The following is a 20,503-nucleotide window of genomic DNA, read 5'->3' as shown; positions in this document are numbered from 1 at the left end:
TTTGGTTTGGTTTTTAAGTCAGTGCTGTTTATTCCTGCTAAAGTTCTTGTGTGTAGCATTGAAAAGTTTGGGATGGAATTATTAGTGTGGCTTATGATCAGCAAGGTTAAAGCTAAATTCCTAATGCCTCTTTCCCCTTGTGCCTGTCACCTTGGGTTACATCACCAGAGGCATGGAGTCTGGACTTCTTTGACTCCAGCTTTGCTTTTCTTCGTAACCTGTACACTCCAATTGTTTCCGCCTTTACCATGTGTAGTTACGCCAACTTTCAGCTTCTTCCAGCATCCAGGGATCTTCATTCAGGGTCATCTAGGGTCATCTCTTGTTTCATACATCACACACTGCAGTTTTCATTTTTGGCTTGTTTCATCCAAATGGTTCCCCTTCAAAAATGCTTCTGTTAGAATTATCTTGATAATTTCTTCATTCCTTTCTCTTAACTGTTAGCTTCCTTTTCTTCTGCTGCATTGAATGACAGTCTTTAGCAGTATGTCTTCTCAATATCTTACTAAGCACTGTTTCAATAAGTTCTGCTTTTATTCCTCCCTCCTCATCCCTGTAACCCATGCCTTTATCTTATTCCCTTCCTGCTTTTGTTTTTCTTTTGACAAAAGAGTTGAACGTTGAATTAACAAAATGAAAATAAAAGGGTTTCTTTGTCTGCTTGATAGCACAGCGGGATCTGGGTATTTTGTCCCAGGAATGACAGTGAAAAACTAAATGAATGTCAATTAATATAAAGTCTCATAGAACAGAGAGGAGGGATGACATCCTACCACATATTACAGCCAACTGAAATGTACTTATTCAGTCATCTACTGTTGTGAATTTTGTTCACATCATACTTAGAAAATGTCAACAAATTTTATTAAAACCCCCCCACCAACCAAAAAACCACCAGGAAGAGTACTAGCCCATAATCTAAGCATTTATGTGTCACAGAAAGCAATAGTTTGGTTTACAATCAGAATAGTTTGAGTTGGAAGGGGTCTTTGCTAAGAAATGTGCAAAGGTGGGCAGGGCTGTATAACTTGGAGAAGCACAGTGACCCATGGCTGAGGTGAAAGAGAGGATCTTTGGTTTTAAAAAGCCTTTAATCAGTCGTGTTTTGTAGTACATCTCACACGATTCGATCTAATTAGCCACACTATGAAACGATCCTTTAAAAGATCCTGGGATTTTAGGGAGGTATTTCTATTTATGCCTATACCTACTGCTCAGAAATGTGAACAGTAAAGGAGTGTTCACCTCTAGAAGCTGTTCATGTGCTCTGCAGTGCCATCTACAGTATTTTGGTCAAGACTGAAACAACTAACAGGCTTTGTAAGTGGAAAATGTGACTGCAACAGTATTAAACGTTAGAGAGCTGAGTTCTACTATAAATTAGCAAGAGAGTCACTAGATTATCACCTTTGACTCCAAAATCTTGTCACCTATGATTTAAATATTTCATCAGAAAGGATTTAAAGTGTTTAATAACACCTGAACATAATCAGCAAAATTACACTCCCATGATACTGTAAAAAAAAAGAGTGAAATTATGCCATTTTATGAGAATTACAATAATTGCAAGCATATTTGATACTGCTTTTAAAATAAATCTACCAGGCTGTCCTTTTTGCTTCCCCTCTTCAGTCCCTACTGTAGCTTTATTACATTTTCATAGTTTTCTGTGTATCTGTGAGAAAGAGAAAGGTAAGATAATACACAGAAATAAGCTTTCTCACACGTTTCCGTGAGCTTTACAAAAAGATAATGTTTGACACCAACATTTTGAGAGTTGGTAGTTCTATTCCAAATGTTGAGAAAAGATAACTGTTTACATTATAAATTAAGGTTTCATTCTGTTTTGATTAAAACAATGTGGTACATGACCTCATGTGAACTCCAGCTTCCAAATGGTCTAGGGGGTAATTTTGCCTTTAGAAGCAAGCTTATTTTTGTTATTTGGGTAACTATAGATGTTGTAGTCAGAACACTAATTCTTTCTTCTTCTTTTTACTTAAGTTCTGGCCTTTAAATACTGTACAAAGAGTGCTCTACACAGGGCATATACAGATGGGCAAAGGGTGAATTCATTAATTAAAGTAATTCTGAAAATTTATTGCTGAAAAAGTAAACAGTGGCAAATATTATTCATTAGAAGCTGAGTTTAATACTTAAAACTGAGGTAATGTTTCTTGACCATTGAGCTTAGAAGTCACTTTCAAAATATTATTTTTTTATATAGTTCTTTAAAGAGTTGCATATAGAACAAAGCCATTTTCTATTCACTTACCTGCTTACTACTGTGGAAATTTTCACAGGAGCAGGTATGCAAGAATTTGTATTTCGAGTAATCAAAAAGTAAACTATTTGAAACATGAAGGTTTGGTTTTTCTGGGGGTTGTTGGTTTATATCTTCTAACTGTTGTAGGGCACCAAAGATTTGTATGGTTCGAGTGGGAAGAATTTTTCCTGTCTCTTGCTAAAAGCTACCTAAATTATTGAGGACACATCAAGGTTAGACTAATTATAATGCTCTTCAGTGATTATAAATGATAACTCAAAGTTGGAGCTTATCACTCCAGTATAACTTCAGTATAACAGATAAAATGAAAGCTGCTTATGTTACATGCCCCAGCAGCTAAGTCTAACAATTAACCTTAATAATAAAATTCCTAGAGATCTTATTATCTCAACAAGTTTCCTGGATACCAAAGCCAATGTCAGAATTAATTCACTTCATAAGAGGTATCATCTGCCTGTAAATCATTAGAATTCTGTCACCTTATGGTATTCCCTATGAGCAGATGAAATGTACTGATGGATACAAGTCCAGCCTCATGATGTGTGATGGCCTAGATGCAGGGGACACTTTGATACGTGGATATATCTGGGGGGGAAGCTTTGAATAGAGGTCCTCTGACCTTTGATTAGGTTGCCCAGGAATGTGGTTGAGGCCGCATCCCTGCAGACATTTAAGATTAGAATTGATGTGGCCCTGGGCAGCCTGATCTAGTTGGATGTGTTCCTGCTCACTGTGGGAGAGTTGGACAAGATGACCTTGGTAAACCACAAATAATAATATATGAGCATAATACATGTAATTTATGTATGTGTATGTATAAAAGCAAATGTCCTGCTTGACTGGAATAAGATGTTCTGACACAAATATTGGTAATTATTTTCAACTATGTGTTAGCAATTCCCTGCCACCTTCCTTTAATCATCCTGTCTGTAGTTTATGATTCAATTAAAAGCAATTCTAATAATGTTAAAGTGCAGTTCAAGATTTTAAACTTGCATTTGAGTGTTGGAAAAAAAAACAACCAGTTACAATTTCTTGTTTTCTTCTTTTAGTTGTCTCCTACAATGGACCTAAAACTGCAAGAGAGGCACTTCTCTTTTCATGGTCTCTCTGAGCCAGCCAAACCCACATAAGGATGGAAAGCTCACAAGAAAGTCTACTCTTGCAAAAAAACAGAAGAGGGAAAAAAAAAAAAAAAAGCCCAGTTGTCTGCAATGTTTTCCCTCAGCCTGTTATTTCAGGGAAGGGGTGGGAGCAAGGATGTTGTTCTTTGGTTAATGCGTGGGTAGTGATTAGTATTGCAAAAGCTTACAGCTGGAGTGCTTAGCTGACAGAATCAGGGAGCAGACTACTGCAAGAGGACAAAAAGGCAAGGGACCAACCCCAAACCTCTCATTTTCTTTTTTAAAGAGTCAGGAGCATGGAGACCGAAAGTGCTGTTTTGACAGCGTTTGGACGTTAGACCACGTCAGCCCAGATATCTAGGCATGCAAGAGTAAGCGTATTTCCATCCAAAACACTTAGTCAGGACTAGACAGGGACTTTTTAAGGCATTTGAGGTAACAAAACAGGATCATGTGGGCAGTAAAGTTTTGCTGCTGTGGGTACTGCTGTCTGCATTATCTGCTGACTAGCAAGGCTGAATACTGGCCCCAATTGCTGTGACAGCTCAGAAACAGGTAGACCTTGAATTCTTGAAGAACTGCATCTTGTCATGTCAGAAACCCACCAGATTCCTATGAAGGAACTCTGGGTTTTATGTTATACTCCAGCTTTACTTGTTTAGAACTTTTCATTAGCCTATCTCAATCTTTTTGCTTCCAGTGCTGTGAAAACTGGTTAGCTTGTTCCATGTTTGAAGTACTTCACTCCCCTTCTTTTCTTTTACCCCTGTTGTATTTCAGGAAAAAAGAAAGGAATTCAGAAACATGAAACACCTCTTGGATTGTGATTCTTCACTGTTCAAGTCATGATATAGCCTTAAAGAATCCATCAAAGTTCTAGACCTGGCAGCAGTAAACATAGAGGAATGGAGAGTGCAAGCTAGTCTCAGAAGCTATGAAGTAAGTTTTACCTGAACAAAGGACAAGTGTTAGCAATGGAGGTGGATAGTCATGTGTTTTCTGGAAGAGGAGAAAAAGGAAATGAGAGGTGGGTGAAAGGACCAGAAAGAGCTGATTTAAGCAGGCATGGAAATTTTTCTTACTAAACTTCTTTCTTCCCCAAGATTTCTGTATCCCCTGTAAGAAATCTGTTTCTGCTGATGCTGTTGGCAGGGAAATAAATGAAAATGTAAATTATCAAACCAGCCTTGAGAAAGTTGGACTAAGCTAGAGGAGAATATTTTATCCTCATTTTAGATCTGGATAAGTTTTAGCTGGCAAAACTGGAACGAAGGAATCTCAAACAATAAATTACCAGTCACAAGCACAATAACATAGAATCATAAGAAAAAATATAGTTGGAAGGTACTTCAGGATATTATCTAGTCCAGCCTTCTCCCTTAAAGCAGGATCACGAATACATATGTAATTCTTGACAGGAGTTTGGACAATGTCCTGAAAGGATCTCAAGTGAAGCTCAGTGCCTGCCCAGGAAACCTATCCTAAAGCCTCACAATCCTTAGTGTTACAAGGTTTTAGTCCTACCTATAATATATTGCTTTCTTTAGTGCCTCAGTTTAAGACATAGAATCATAGAATCAACCAGGTTGGAAGAGACCTCCAAGATCAGCCAGTCCAACCTAGCACCCAGCCCTACCCAGTCAACTAGACCATGGCACTAAGTGCCTCATCCAGGCTTTCCTCGAACACCTTCAGGGACAATGACTCCACCACCCCCCTGGGCAGCCCATTCCAAAGTGTAATCATAGCAATACACTTAAGGCAATGTTAATACAGGTGATTTGGCAAAGGATGTGGTGCCAAGCTATTGAACATCAGTGATCTTTGCATACATGTAATTCTAGTTCTTCATTTAAGAAGTTATATAATAATTCAGTCATAAATTCCTGTACATCACACAGCATTACAATGAATTGTATTAGTCAGAAAATGTAAAAACAAGAGTGTGGGAGAGATTCTATGTATCATCTGTGAGGTCAAGTAATAGGTTGGTTTGAGAAGTGAATCCTGATTTTAAGATCCAACAGTTACTAACTAAAAAAACTAATGTAAAAAATCTTGCTTCAAAGGATACAAAAATAGTTGGTTTCACAGACAGTATAATTACAGAATTAATGATTCAGGAATTTATATAAAGCCTAACAATCTGCTTTGAAAAATTACCTTGCAGCTCACTTTTGAATATATTGTTCCCTTTTAAAAAAATTATATTCACTGTAATGTTAGATAAAAATGTAATCAATGTTATTGTAACAATTAGTAAAAAAAAAAAATCAGAGATTTGCATTTTAACTCTTTCACTTCATATGCATCTATATAAGATTTCTAAAATGCTAATCAGAAATTAAGGCAATTTTGACAGTTAACAGAGAAATTACATTCTGCAAAAGCTTGCCCATAGTATACACCTCAGCAGGAAATGTTAGCATGCTGTCTTGCTTGGCTACCCTGGAAGTTTAAATAAAGACCTGATAAAGATATAATAATAATCTGGCAATTTAAGTATATCTCATGAATTATTAATATCTCTCTCCTTCATATCTTGCTGTAATTATTCTGCTGTACTTCTCCAGCTCTTGCAATTACTCTTCACAGGGCCAGACTGACACCTAAAGAGGCCATCTGCAAGCCTCAGATAAGGGACGTGGCTCACTTGAGCAGTTGTGGAGTGAATGGGAGAGGGTAAGTCTGGAGCCTCATGGCTCAGTATCTTCTGGTAATATGGGGGGAAGTTGGACTTCCTTACTTGGTTTTAATGTATGAACCTGAATCCTGATTGAAAAGAGCAAAATGAAACCTTCCAGAGAAATAGTAAGTTTATTGCATTTATGCTACAACTCAGTTGTAGCATAAATGCAATAAACACTTCAGTCCTGGACTGTCTAAAAGTTATGGACCTTTGTAGAAGTCCCTGGCTTGTATTTAGGGATGAACACTGTCTTCTCTGGAAAGATCTTGATTCTAGCACTGTTCACAGCCTGCAATCTAGTTCTTCTCACCAAAACATTCTAGCTCGCTTCAAACTAGCACACAAACAAACTCCAAACTTGTCCTACTGTCAGTTTTGCAAACCCTCTTTAGTTTGGTTCTTATCTTAAGAAAGAAAGTGTTCAAAATACTTTGTAGTGTGAAAAAGGTGCATAAATTCAAGAAATCAAGTGCTTTTTTTTCAGCTTCACATGTCATTTGGATTTCCTTAGAGAGCACAGATGTCTCTCTAGGGAAGCTCTGCCTTAAACACAGTATTAGTCAGTAATCCTAGCAAGGCATGTGCTGAATTTTAAGCCTGTTAAGTAACCTCGATGTGTTCAATAAGGTTAGTTGCTTGCTCAATATTCACTAAACATCAAAGTGCCCATGGTGACAAAGTCTCACGTTGAACGCCATGAAAACATTTACTACATGAAGAGAGAATGTTTTCTTAATGCCAAGGTTGTACCATTTGTTACTCATCTCCAGGAGACTATGGTGAGACTGTGACTCATTTCCTCAACAAAAGTTCAGTTTTGCATTGGTATGAGGAAGCATCCACACCTAGCAGGTACAGGCAGATTCTTCCTTTCACCTTCCTCTATCACGAATACAAATAATTGAATTACCAAAACCAAGAGTTAAGTGTTTCTCTTAAGTTTTGAATTACTGTCTGACAAAGCTTTTATTCCCTTATTACTTCTCAAACTAATATGGGAAGTTAGTACCTGAACTTGTGAGAAAGAGTAACTAATGGCAGAGATGAAGTCAAGAGCAGAGAGTTTCATGAGCAAGACATTTGGAAAGAGCAGAAGTTAAATGTATCCATAGCAAATTACTTTACTGTCTTAGGAGCAAAGGAGAGATGGGCAAAGTTGTGCTTTGAGTAGCTCCAGGGTAAATCTTGCTTGCAATGTCTTCTCTTTCCTTTGAGAAGTAGTGCTGGTGATGTTTGCTTCATAATTCATGAAGTTTGTGTATTCAGAACAACGACAAACTTCATAGTCTATTACAGACCTACTATTAAAATCCATCCTATTTATGTGGCTGGATTGACTTCTTTATTTTGCCTCTGTTAACAGTATCCCTGCTAAGACATTTTTATTGGTTTAGTCATGTAGCCCAAACTCAGACATTGCCTTATCTAAGACATGAGTCTCTTGCTGTGGTATATTTGCTGGTTACTTAAGATTGCTTCTTTTAGTTCTTCCCAGAAGTTTTGAGACAGACCTCTAGGCTGAGTATTTCCTGTGACAGAATGAGTAATGGAAGAGATATATGGAATATATTTGAATGCAGACAGATGTTTCTACACACAACAGCTCATGAAGCAGGAATATTTAGTAGTGTGAGGTGTCGTGGTGAAGAGAAGCCAGACTAAAAATTTAAGCCCTCAATAATCCACTCCATTCAGTCATGTTTGATGGCTGGAGTTCTCCCGTGACAATAATGCTTTTACAAGGTAAAACAAACAGTGTGAAGAACAATAAGCATTACAAACATTAACGAACAAGCGCATAATCAGAACCGCAAGTCTGGGCCCTATATATTTTTAACTCGATGGAGCTGACCCTTGAGTTATATAAAACATTCCAGCAGATAGATGCATTCATTCCCTTGATTTGTTCTGACATTGTTCCTACAAAAGTGTTTGTTCAGTGTCTGCTTTTACAGTTTCCTGCAACTGATAATGCTACTATCTTAAGGGTTTTTTTTTTTTGGTGTCTTTTTAGAAGAACTTCTAAATTATTTTAAATGCCAAACATCTGGACTTTGTAAACAAAAACCATCCAGCAAACCTCTGTGTGTGTAGCTCTTGATAATCTTTGACCAACATTTCTCATCTGTTTTCTTTTCAAACCATGGTTCAAGGGGAAAAAAACAAAAAGAGCAGCCCTTCTCAGCGTAAAAGAGAAGCATTCCTCCTATCAGTTATTTCTGAAACAGTTGAACAGCTATGCTGAAACCTTCCATGTCCTCAAGTATAGGCTACCACTGAAGTTTAAATTTAACTGGATCAAGCTTTCACCAATTCTGGTTTCTAATTTTCTCTTCCCCCTAAAGGTACTTTTTAAATTCCATGTAACCTTTCTGGCTCTGACGCAGAGCACTGGAAGGGTAAGTGAAATGATTCATCAGGTCTGCGCAAACTGAAAGGTGTAAGCAGGCACCCTGAACACGAGGCCTGATTTTAATTTTTCACTCTGCCTAAAAGAACTTAAATCTTCACTTACTTCTCGGATAAGTGATACAGGGCATTTTCAGGGTACCTCTTTTCATTTCTGCTAGTGAGTTTATTCCACTTGGCATGAAATGTTGACGTACTGAAGAGGGGATTGGAGTGTATGTTCCTCCCTCTCAGATACTTGTCTCTTCCTTTTTCTTCATTTCTCTCTAGCTCAATGAATATTTAATGTTGTCTGTATAACAAGATAGTTTCAATACCAGCAAGTAAGACTGCAAGGCTATCCTACCATCAGAGCACTCTTAGAAGAGCCGTGGGTATAGACTCTGTGACATCCTCAGTTCTTGCAAGGCAGCAGAGATAACTTTCCTGGGAAAGCTTCTTACTGCAGCAGTTTATGAGGAGAGGATGACCTAAAATTATCTTAACTACTGAGATGCAGGAGAAGCTTTTTTTGCAGATAATCACATGCAAGGTCAGATATTTCCTTCCAGCTCACTATAAGGCATTTCTCTTCTAGGGCTTGGGCCTTCTCCTTTTATTTGGCGTGTCCTAATAACTGGTTTAAGCATCTTGTCTGTTAACAATCTGGCTTTTACAGATTCATGTCTTAAGATTTGCCTTGCGCGTGCATGCAGAACTGTGTTTGGCTTGACTGGCTGGGATGTCTCCCTTGAAGCAGCAGGACATAAGAAACTGCAGTGCTCTATCACATTATTTTAAAATCTTTTGTGGCTACAGTGCTCAGACCTTTCATTCATATTTGCTCAGCCTGGGATGAACTCCAGCAGCTCAACACTCTAGTGTAATTTGGCTGACAAAAATAAATTGCAGGAATTGTATTCCAAGGGATGCCTCCTGCCCAGAAAGCCGCTGCCAGTTACATGACAGCTGCACTGCTGTATCCTTTACAGTTTCTGAGACAGCAGTCTCCAGGGATAGCCATCTCACCGTTACAAACCTCAGGGGAATATTCTGTCAGGCTGCTATTCCTAGAGCAGAGTCAAGTATGCTTCTCTATGTATATCAGCCACGTACAGCCCTGCAGCTCTCTGAGCACCTGTGCTTCGCTTTCAGGGACCTGACAGGCCATCCATCAGTACTTTCATTTGGCGGTTCGAATGAGGCATTTCAATTTGCGATGGGGTATGTGGAAAGGATTTTTAAAGCCTCCCATATGTGCACATTTAATCTCTCATAAATTCATATTTCACTGCAAGTAAATATGGGACCTTTCCGAGTTGTGTATAGATGGCAGCTGTGAGCTTGTTCTACCCGTGCTGATTTTTCTGACACATGTCCATGTGGCTGCATTTGCACAGTACTGAACCTGAGGTAACACATCTTGCCTCTGAGAATGGTTTTGACCCTTAATCCAACAATAGCTTGACTGTGGTTATGTGGCTTTCACATGACTAAGGAACAGTTGGTGTAGGCACAAATTACGTGCTTTTAGGCAAGTTTCCTTCGTACCTGATATGAACCAAAATACATTCTCCCAGTTGGCCAAGGGCCCCCCTGCACTCTTTGCCTGTCTTCTTTTTGCACAGTCTACCCTGTTTAAACTGGCTTTGATCTTCCCTGGGGGAGCTAGTTAGAACCATTAGGGTTCCTTTTTGTCGCCAGTGTTTCTTAATGATGATAAAATCTGTAAACTCTTACAGTTTCCTGTTAATTTCTCTAGCTGAATGAGAGCACTGAAACTGGCTGATCGCAGAGGTAAATCGCATTTTGGAATAAAGATTGAACATACACAACTAAAACAGAAATTTATGGTTATAGTCTGTTGCACAGAAAGAAGCAGTGCTTGTGCTATATGTAGTGTTCCAGATACACGTGTTGCTTTTAAGTGTCAGCTATATCACATTACTCATGAGCTAAGTGGCTGTTTTATAGGGATATCAATACATGTGAATCCAGTTGACTTGGACTCCCTAAAGGTACTGTTGACAAGTGTCTTTTGGCCAAATAATTGTTCAGTGAGCCTCACATCTGCTTTACTCACTGCTTTCCTATACCTGGATAATATAATAGTTTTGGTGGTAAATGGGCTGAAATATATTAAAAACTACAAAAACTTTCAGAGAAGCCACATCCAAACCCACAAAATTCGATGTAGTTTTTAGATGTAATGCTCTCCTTTAAGTGAAACCACTTGTTTACAACTTTGGTCAACTTTTGTCTGAAGTTAATTGACCATTCAATTTCTTCTGCGTATTTTCAGATTCTTTTTCTGTTGCTTTCATGAATGCTTCATGCATTGTCTTTTATTGATTTAATCAGCACTAGCAACATTCCTTCTTTGCACTTCTTCCTTAATAAAAAAATATACTAAAATCTTAATGGGTGACTACAATTCAATCTCAACACGTTGCTCAGCTCTCCTCCTCTCTCTGCCTATATAATTGCACGAGAGAGGAGGTGTGCACACATTTCCGTCTTTTAGACTCTCCCTGCTTTGAACTAGCTGGAAGAATCTTTTGTCTCATTCCTGTAAGTCTATAAGTTACCTGATTTGTCTCTACACTGAGACACCAAATAAATTGTCTCGGTTCTACTTTAAATCTCCAGAAACTGAAATAAATTGGATAGAACCAATAACAATTTTTATAGAGTGCCCTTCCCTCTTCTCCCTTCTTTCCCAAAAGGAAGGGATTAGATGGAAAGAGAGAGAAAAGTAATTACACCCAAATAAATGAATCTCACTCCATCTGGAAGAGAAAAAGGAAAGTTTAACAATAACTTTAAAAGGTATCTGAGGTAGGGAAGTTACAAAAGGCACAGGGAAGGGAAAAGCAAATACAAAAGGTATAAATACAACCTGATGGTGATGGCTTTGTCCACCTCGTAGGTGATGGCCACGTGGTAAAACAATGAGAAACCAGGAACAGATGGTAAACCACAGAGTTTTAAAGGATTTCCTGTTTTCATGTTATTTTTAGATTTTCCTTTTAAGTTATACATGTATAGCAAACTACATTCTAATATCATATGTGTGTACCCATCTCTTTCTAGGTACTAGGTTTGCAATTACATCATCATACTATACTGCTTAGTTTAACTGTTGAGCCAATGTGACTTCCTTGGAGAATTAGAAGAAAGGATTTGCATAGAAGAACGGATTTAAGGCTTTCTAATAGCATAATTATTATTACATTCTAGCATCTTGCACTTAGATGTAAGTGGAATATTTGGAACAACCAGAATGAATACAAATGAGCAAATAAAACAAGTCAGCCAAGAGTATTTTATCTTGTTTGACTCTGCTTTTAGCAGTTCTACCAGATGCTCTGATGCTGACCACACGTGCTGCTGCCTAGCATATCAAGTGAAATTTGACACATACAAACAGTAATATATAAAGAAATGATTATACATTTCTCTTGCTACTTGAACTGTATCAAAGAAATTCAAATTTAATGCTGCACTTGTGATTTTTATGTATGTCAGACAGAAAAGATATATATATATATAATGTAATGAATTTAATTTCTTCATTAAATAAAACATTCCATTCACAAAATTGTGCTTTTAAGCTATTCATAAAGAAATGCATACATCCAAAAATGAGAGTTTGGATTTCTAGTGTGTTGTATATGTTTTGAAGGTACTCATTTGTCTCCTTTACCTAATTAATCAGTCAAATTCCTGCATGATCTTTTTTTAAGTTCTCTCATTGTAATTCATTCATATGCTAGCCTGTACATTCTTTGAGGCATTTCTGTATCTGAGGAGTCCTTTTGGGTAAATTTTTTTTTTTTAATCTCAGGATATGAACCTAAGTACATCAAGTAAAACTGTATTTTTTTTTTCCTTGCAAACAAAGATGTTCAAAAACAACTAAAGAAGTATATCTCATTTATTTTGAAGATAATGATAAAAGCATGGAGCAATTATAAGTTTTTTTTTTTTTCTGGAGGTGTTCAAGAAAAGACTGGCTGAGAAATTTAGCGCCATGGTCTAGTTGACTGGATAGAGCTGGGTGATAGGTTGGACTGGATAATCATGGAGGTCTCTTCCAACCTAGTTGTTTCTATGATTCTTGTAGCTGCATGCACTGGATTGAAGGAAAAACATTTTGCCACAGGACATCATGAACTATTTGCATTTTATTCTATCCTTGGATGAACAAGCAGGTATGCAACATCTCATACAAAGACTCCAGGCTCTACTGAGCTTCTCCTTGGTTTCTATTTTATCTGTAAGTCATATGGTTTTGTTCCTCTCTGTTTTCCTTGTTAATGTATTTGGTAGTGTTTTTCTCAGTATTACATGACTGAGAATTATACAAATTTCATAATACTAAAAGCTAAGGGTTCTGATTTTTTTTTAATCTATTGGAAGATATTTGACTGATAAGTATTGAAATATAAAGGGGCTTGGATAGAGTGTTGTATAAAATCCTAGTGTATATGCAGTGCTGTCCTATACAGACTGCACTAATTCCTTTGGTAGACTTTAATTCAACTTTATTTCCTTTTAATAATTATCTACAAAGCCAAATTAGTTTACCTAAAATATTTGAAGGTACTTCCCAGTAGCATTTTTTTTAGCCAGTAACAGACATAACAAAATATGATAAAGCCTTGATGCACTTAGACAGGTCATTAGTATATCCTGAAAATACTGCACAGGGATTTTTGACATGATACATTATGACATAAAGATATTATTATGGAGATTCTCTGCATGATATATTGTAATAATCCCCAAAGTCACTGCAATATATGTGGCAGTCCAGAGCCCCATGAATCTTCTGTTAAACAGCATCAAGTCACAATCCTGAATCTGGGTATCTTTCTTAGTACTTGTCAAGAATATGCCACTTTTAATGTGGATTTCCACTGCATACTAAACACAGATGGGGTTATATACAGTGGTGATATATACTCACTCACAGCATTTATTCCAGTCAGTCTAACCGTGGAGTAAGAAGCTGTTAATTCTGAGGCAAGAGGAAGCATCATGCTCTGAAATAAACCAGCGTGAGAAGGTATTGTGAAGATTAAATGACCAGAAATTACCTGTCTCGGTCCCATGAAATTATGCTTTATTCTGAATGACTCAGCTGCTGACTCTACCATTAGGTGAGAAAAGAAAGACAGAATGGGAATTATAGAAAGTTTGTGTACTGCATTTTGACAGCTTGAAGACTACCTTGTTTTAAACAGATAAAAATATTTTGCTATAGATTGCACAGAAAGTCAGTCAGTGAGTGTTTAATGAGCATGGTTCAGGAGGTTTGTTAGACTAAGTGGGAAAAAAAAAAAAAAGAAGTTCATTTTGGCTATATCTGTTCACCGAACTGTGTGAATGCCATTACAGGCATGAAAGAGAGAACTCATCTAAAGAAGTCTTGGCTTAGAGTGAATTAAGCTCCTGCAGATACCAACCTTAAAAGTACCTTTTTGCACAGGCTGAAACTTTGGAATAGTTTATATGAACTCAGAACCCTCTGACTATGATAATTGCCTTTGGATCATAATTGAGTCAGATTCTTCTCTGGACACAGGTGTATGGAATGCCAATTCTTGCATTGACTGATTAGACCACTGGCTGCACTGTTCTCGCCTCTCTAGCTATTTGAATGGTCTTTGTAGCTAGCTATAATAAAACTTTGGGAGAACCTTTGTCTTAAATAAGTGAAATGCATTTTTTTTCCAAAATATATGAGATTTAGTTGAAAGCATCAATTGAAAAAATAGTTTACAAAACTGAATAAAAATATATGATTGTTTTACAGTCCATGGAATCTATGCACTGCTCTTGTTATGAACAGGTAAGTTCTGTCTCATATAAAAAGAATATGGCTATAAAAAAATATATAATTGTTTTATAGTCTATGGAATCTGTATACTGCTCTTGTTATGAACAGATAAGCTCAGTCTCATGTAAAAGGTATGTGGCTCATGTTACTAATCAGAAATCTAGTCAGCTAGCAATTCGTATAATTTTGGCATTCTACAGAATATGCAAGTATAAGTACATTTCATTCAGAGGTTCATGCAGGTGTGATGGAAACTGTAACACCTTTGTCAAGTTATAAAATGCTAAAGGTAATCACAAAGCTTCCTTTCATTGTACTCAGGATCTAAAGCTGGAGAAGATATTCAGCTCATCCACCTCACTTAAGGAAAAAAAGACAAGTTTGAAAAATCATTCTGAAATGTATAGGCAGTTTTCTCAGGAAGCTGGCACCGAGGTGTGATAGATGTATAAATACACTACCTTGTGAAAGAGCAAGTTAGACACTAAGATGATTAGTATTCAAAGTGAAATGATTTAGCTGAGCTCTTTAATACCTGCTCCAACAGTGGATTAAAAGTAGCCTAGTGTGTCCCTACTAGTTCACCTTACAATATCTGGGCTCATCATTTATGAGAGAATCATTCAGAGCATTTACTTTGGAAATATTGATCTAACCAGTCTGTTTACAAATTGGATGGCTGAACTTATATATATTAACATTTTTCAAAGTGTTGATACTTGATTTTGAGCTAAATAGAAATTAACTTCAAAACAAAGCATTTATTTCACTGGGCTGGTTCTCACTCTGGTCTTACACTGCAGTAATTCCTTTGATTTACTCTGTAGTGAGATCAGTATGGGAACTGTTTTCTGCAATGTGGTGCTGCTCTACCCTTTTAATATTCACGACACGTGGAAGCTGTAATGTAATTTACCTGAATGAATTATTGCTTTATAACAAGTAAGCATGTTGAAATTACTTTAAAAGATTTTGAGCCAGCATTTCTGTGGGTAAAGGCCCCTTAATTTTGAAACCCAAAGTCCATGGGATATATTAAAAACTAATTACTACTTGATTTTCACTTCTGTTAATGTATGTGCACAGATTGTCTTTTTTTTTTTTTTTTTTTTTTTTTCTTTGGAAGCATAAAGTAAAATATCACATTGCAGGGAAATAATTATGTTTACAATCTATGTACAGTTAAGGCAAATATGTTTAATTTGTGAATAAAGGTGATTTGGAAACAGCCTCTTAAAAAAGAGTGAAAGGGATGAGGCAAGATTAAAAACATATGAAAAAAAGAAACTTGAAAGTAAAGACATGAGTATGTTGAAATTGTGTGTTGGAAAAGTAGAGGCTTTGGGATGAGGTGTACACTGAATCTATGAAAGATATTATTTCAATACCCATGTCTTCTGTTCTAGGAGGTCTTGGAGATGATGCAATCAAGAAAGTCAGCTAGAAGGATTGGACAGGAAGCAAAATGTTGGAAGTAATTAAAAAGATAAAAGATCTGATGGAAGTTTAGTGAAGAGAGAAACTGTCAGATTTTCAGCTGTCAAATGACTGGTAGGTGCAACTAACCTGACAGCAAACCCTTCAGAAAAAATACATCTGAACCTACCCCTTAGACAGGCATGCTAAGGATACTTCAGCAGACTCAGATAGATCCTTAAGTGAATTCTTGCTCCTTCTTTGATGAGTGTGTGTTTTTGGGGTACCTTTGACTGCCTCCCATTATGAGTGAGTGTGTGCACATTTTGGTTCATCTAGAAAGAATTACTCCTTAAGATGAAAGTTTAATTGGTTGTGTAGTAGTGTATTCCCAATTGACATCCCAACTCATAATTTAACTTTGTTGGTCTGAGTGCTGAGTAATTTTGGTTACAAAAAAATCCACATTTTAGGAAGCTATTGCTGTATGTTTTATCAGTGCCTCTGCAACAATGATTCATGTGCATGCTTCATGTGTCAGATATCAGTAGTCTCTTCAGCTTCTTGAAGAGCTTAAATAATAGGAAATGATAGGGTTTATACAAAGGATGAGAAAGAAAAAAATGTAGTTGCTCTTTCCCTTCAGTGTGTGTTTGAACAGCTACACTGAAATGAGAAGGGTTATATGACTCGAAGCAGACTTAGAGATAAACAATATATTCTTCCTTACACATCTGAGGACTCAACAGAAATGCTGGGAAGATACAGCATAGGCAGGTTGATGTCCAAGAAGGAGGGAAAAGGAGATAGGCATTGTTCCTGGAGAGAGGTCAGACCAGCAAGAAAAAGGAACTTAAGAAAGAACATACAAGATCAGAAAGTTATTTAACTTTAAAAAGGAAGTTATTTCTACATTAGATGGGCAAAAAAAGCAGTGATGTGACAGGCAGTTTTGTTAAGATTTAAGAAGTTTCAGTGTTTTTTTTCTTCTTCCCCAAAGGAAATTTCTTAACCATACAAACTAGACATCTGGCACAGTTCTATGTACACCAAATTAACTAAATTGTTATGACACACATGCCTGTGTTTCTCTAAAATGTGTAACCTACTGCCTATCTTCACAGCTGCAGTTCTTTCTGATCACTAAAAGAAACAAAAAATAGGATAATGCAAAGATAATTTGTTTTCTTTCAGTTTTACCTTGCATTTTGCGGTTTGGCTGCCTCAGATTACTTACCTCCCTTCTATAACTTCTGGAGTCAGCTGGGACTTCTTCCCAAGGCTTTGCAGAATATACATTCTCCAACAGTTCAACTTCCAGTTTCTCACTAGTGTTGAGGAAATGTAGCTTGAAACAGTTGTATGCCTGTTGTGATGTATGCCTTGGATTATGCTGGTGTGATGGTTTGGGTGTTACCTGCCCCCACACACTTTGGAAATCACCCAGACTAGACTCAGCCAGCTCTGGAAATGGAATGAAGCTTATATTTACAGCTTAGCTCAATATACAAGCAGATATTTACAGTATATACAGTTATAGACAGAAATATACAAGGTAAAAGGTAATACAGAAACAGAATAACCCTCCCAGAAACCTGAGGCCCCAGGAGGGGCTCCCAACTGCCCCTTCACCTCCCCCCTACCCCTCTCAACCTTACCCCAGTCCCAAGGAAGTATGGAGGTTTGGCCAGGGGGTTAGGAAGCAAAGTCAGAGAAACGGACGGTGAGGTTAGAGAGAGAGATGCAGCTCAGAGCTCCCCAGCAGGAGTAGTGCGTTATCTATGTTTGGATTCTTCTTCTTATGCATCTCAGCAAGCCTATGAGGGAAGCAGACATCTCCATTGTTTTCCTTCTGCAGCCTGTAATCTAATCCTTCTCACCAGAACATTCTAGCTAGCTTCAAACTGTCACAGCCAGAAAGCTGTGGGAGACCCAAATGAAATAAATCCTCTACTGATGATTTTTCTCTTCTTTCAAAAGTAGGCATTGGGCAATGATATATTTCAATCACACAACAAAGAAGTCTATTGACAGCGAAAAGTAAGTTCCCCTTTTTGGTGCTGTGTTTTAGCAATGTTCAGATAACAGTTCAGTGTTTCCTTTCTAGCAGTTTGCAGCATATAGATGGCATTATGAGGTAGAGAGGTATGTAGACTTTGTCTGAAATGTTGGCAAAGGACATGAACAGCAGTGAGGGCTTTTTCCCCTAACAGAGAGTCTGAAGCTAATCAGGCTGAACTGAATCTACAAGGAAAGAATATGTCAAGAGGAAAATTGTCAGGACAACAAAAAATGATTTAAATAGGAATTATGCACAATAATTAGATGTGTGGATGTCTGCCTACAAGGTAGTTAATCACAAGACGTGTAGTTTCATGAGGGAAAAAAAATGTTTGCTTTATTTCTTGTACCATCCTAACCTCCAAATGTCACCCAAAACCCATCTGCGTAGTTGTTTTATGACTAATGTCATATGAGTGTGACAAAAACCTAATAAGCCTTTGTGGACTCTGCAAAATATACAATCAATTTTTATGAACCTTGGTTATAAGTTAACAGGGAGAGCTTTTTTTTCTTACAATCCAAAGGTTAGCAGTATAAATTGAACAGGTGGTGTTATGTGTTTTGCAGCATGAGACATAAATATTTTAAAGTACTTTTTGGATATGAGAAATTAAAGAGTAAATAGTGATTTTATGATTTGAGACAATATGCCATGCACAAGTTTCATTGGTTTTGGTGGTGTTTTTTTAAACAGCTATTGAGTGCAAAATGTTGCACCTTACAAAGAGAAAGGAAAACAGTAGCAGAAACTAAAAGCAAATAATACAAGGATTTTTCCTAAAAGTTATTCAAAGCAACATGACGTGCCACAGGCTGAGTACCATGGGTACAGAAGAGACAGGGCTATGCTAAACATAAGCAAGTTGCAAATTAGTTTATTGCATTCCAAACATGGGTTTATATACTTCCTATCAGAAGGCTACATAACAGGGTTACAAATCATGTTAGACTCTAATTGGCTACATACACTTGTGTTAGGACTACATTAGGCTTACACACTAATTAGCATAGACATTCTTCAATTTCTCTCAACAACACATACGTTGTGTCTAGGCAATTCTGTCAGCAGAGATAGGTGAAAACCACAGACTCCAGCTTTACATTTGTTTATATTTGTTACACCATTCTCTAAGGTCATTCCAACCCTCTACCAGTACTTCTGAACTCATGCACTCTCGCCTGTCCATGGCTTATGTTTCACTGTATAATATTCCAATAGCTGTACCACAGTCAGACAATTCTATAAAATCACTGCATTTAATATTACTGTATCCAACAATGAAGTATTCATAACTGGCACTCAGAACCTTTGATTAACAATGTTAATGTAATAATAATGCTTCCAAGCCCTGAGTATCTTGTGCCCCGTTTGTCACTTTTTGTGCTAAAGTGATAGATATGCTGGTAACCAAGAAAGTATTGCCCTAGGTACCTAATGTCTCATCCACTTTACCATTTTGAATCCATGGAAAATGAAATCTGCTTGTGAAGTGGCAAGCAGGTAAGGCAACTGGTTTGTTGTATTTTGTTTTTTGTTGTGGCTTTGTTTGCTTTGCTCTGGTTATTTTACTGGATTTTTTTAGGTTGGTTGGAATTTTTTTGATATGTGTATGTATGGTTGAGTGTTTTAAAAATTATTAATTATTACCCTTCAGAGGGATGCAGACAGTTTTATCATTCTTTGTACCATCACTTCCATTATGTGATGAAATTCATCAGCTTTTGTAGGATGCCTATTCAATAAGACACAAAAAGAACTCAGAGTAATCGTAAAGTATTTGATCTAGGAAAGTTTGTCTTGGTCTTCATCTATTTCTTTGTCACTCTCTGCATAAACCTAGCATTGATAGCATGCATTGATTTGTTTGAAGTCACTGAATTTGGCCAGTCAAGCTGTAAACAACCAATTAGTATTGAAAATTGAATGTCTATAGCATTTTACAGCTACCATGCTATAACTGAAGATTGTATAGTCTATATGAGGCTGTCTGTTAACCAGGTCCTAGGCAATGGTAATACAATGAGAGTGAATATCTAGTTGGAGCCTACAGTCATAAAGTACAGCTGTACTAATCCAGCCTGTGCTGGTTGTCATAGACTGTGCATCAGCCTCCAGGAAATGCATACTTAGATCTCTAGGGTTTCTGTGTAAGTAAATATGGCCACCCAGCAGGTACAAGCCTGCTGTAATTAGTAAGTGTAATTAGTAAGTATGTTGTGTGCTGTAATAAACCTAGGCTGCCAGCTTGGTGATTTTTATCATATATAGGAGTATTCCACAGCCTTATTATTATGTCTCTATGAAAATGTCTGTGGCTTGTTGATGAAGATGTCAGAGCTAGGATGAAAGAAATGCAAGCAGAGAGCACAAAGAGAGGAAATGGTGGTGTATTTCACCTCACTAGCCTCTGTTATTTGGAAAAACTCTGAAGCTGTTTGTGCTAGTTTGAAGCTAGATAGAATGTTTTGGTAAGAACTAGATTACAGGCTATGAAAGACAAACAAGAGTGATGTCTACTTCACTCATAGGCTTGCTGAGAGGTATATGAACAAGAATCCAAACATAGATAAGGCACTTCTTCTTGGGGCGCTGCCTGAGCTGCATTTCTCTCTAGCTCCTCTGCCGTCTCTCTGATTAACCCACTTTGCTTCCTAACCCCCTGGCCGAACCTCCATTCTTCCTTGGG

The 20,503-nt window shown here is 37.3% G+C and overlaps 1 long non-coding RNA gene across 1 annotated transcript; it reads left to right on the top strand.

Moving 5' to 3' along the window:
• The first annotated feature begins 4,202 nt into the window (after positions 1-4,202).
• LOC135181088 (uncharacterized) lies at positions 4,203-13,650 on the top strand. Its single transcript, XR_010304714.1, has 4 exons — positions 4,203-4,353; positions 6,010-6,096; positions 12,618-12,705; positions 13,482-13,650. It is a non-coding gene; the product is annotated as an uncharacterized LOC135181088 (long non-coding RNA).
• The last annotated feature ends 6,853 nt before the right edge of the window (positions 13,651-20,503 follow it).

The sequence above is a fragment of the Pogoniulus pusillus genome, chromosome 14 (assembly GCF_015220805.1).
Source record: "Pogoniulus pusillus isolate bPogPus1 chromosome 14, bPogPus1.pri, whole genome shotgun sequence".
NCBI classification, from domain to species: Eukaryota; Metazoa; Chordata; class Aves; order Piciformes; family Lybiidae; genus Pogoniulus; species Pogoniulus pusillus.
Note: the sequence above shows the minus strand (reverse complement) of the source record. Positions and strands in the feature narration are given on the sequence as shown.